Source organism: Rhagoletis zephyria, unplaced genomic scaffold (assembly GCF_001687245.7).
Source record: "Rhagoletis zephyria isolate East Lansing unplaced genomic scaffold, Rhagoletis_zephyria_1.1 Rzeph_scaffold_01329, whole genome shotgun sequence".
NCBI classification, from domain to species: Eukaryota; Metazoa; Arthropoda; class Insecta; order Diptera; family Tephritidae; genus Rhagoletis; species Rhagoletis zephyria.
This window is the reverse complement of record NW_016158413.1, coordinates 51,581-53,101: the sequence shown is the minus strand read 5'-3', so window position 1 is coordinate 53,101 and position 1,521 is coordinate 51,581.

Genomic DNA, 1,521 nt, shown 5'->3' with positions numbered 1-1,521 from the left:
GGCCGAAAATTTTTAAAATCGGACAATAACCACGCCCTACACTCCCATATAACGGTAATTTCGAGAAATACAAAATCTTCGATAAATCAGTAAATATCAAAGCTAATTTATTCAAAATTGATGGTTGCAACAATTCTTTACTAAGAAATACGTTTATGATAAAATTTTGGAAAATGGGCGTGGCACCGCCCACTTGTGATTACATATATGTATCTCGCTAACCGTTCTAGCAATTTGTACCAAACTCGGTATGGTTATTGTGCTTGCCACATAAAAGCAAACCGTTGAAAATTGTTGAAATCGGTCTTAAATTACGGCCGCTTTTCAAATAACAATAAATTTCAGAAATGCTTGAAATTTCAATATGTCGAAATTTAAGGACGCTAATTTACTTAAAATGTATACACCCCGGCTTATCATGTAGCGGTAGCTTTCGGCAAGGTGGAAAACATATCTTTAATACTTGCGCCGGGTATTTAATGTTCGGCTCCGCCCGAACTTAGACTTTCTTACTTCTTTTTATTTGGCCTTGGTTATAATAAACAAAACCAATATTTTTGTCCATTATTGGCGGAGTCCGTTATAACCGAGTCTATTTTAACTGAGTTTTTTTCTTATGTTTGAATTAGGACTTGACAAATAGGTACATATTAACAGAGTTTCCATATTAAGCGAGTCCATTATAAATGGATTACACTGTAGGATCCTTTTTTCCGTTAAGTTGACCAGGGACCAATTTATTCGAAAAAATCTTATTTCCGATTGTGGATGTTTAACAATACTTATTACCCTGGCCAACAAAAATAGATAGACTTTTTTGTGCTGATTACGAATCCGTAAGTATAAAGTTTCCATTAGCTCTAGATTTTGAGAAAAACGTGGTTAAAATGTCAAAAATTCGGGGTTTTTGCAATATTTGAGAAGCTCTAGCAAGGAAACAAAAGGTGATAGAACCTTTCACTCGGGCTTAAATTAAAGCTAGAACTCCCGGCAGATTTAAGATTTGCCGCATCGAAATCAGTGTTGCCCTGTGTTGTCTATACTAATTATATAAAAAGAAGCTCCTTCTTTTTACAAGAGGTGATCTGCGAACGGCTGTACCAATATTTTTGAAATTTTGGACACCTACTGCAGGCTTTCGATATATTTAGGGAGCGTGGCATATCCCATACATATCGAATTTTTCATACCATATATCTCTGGAAGTATTTGGGGTAGAGTCTTGGAACTTGGTACTGAGATTTGGAAATCAACCCCATACTCATGGAGAAAAGTGGGGGCTATTGGAAAAGGGGGACGTGGAGTCTTCCATACATATTAAAACTTTTACCTATCTGTAAATACATATATGCACCAACCAGAACAAGTCTCCGTACAGTGTTTTTTTAATACTTGCAATCTTTTTCATAATAAAATTTTTCGTTAATTTTTTATAGAAATATTGTTCATTCAAATTTAGGAAAATTCGACAAAGTCTAACCCAAATTTTAAACTTTTAACCAAATTTTGAATAGGCAGTTT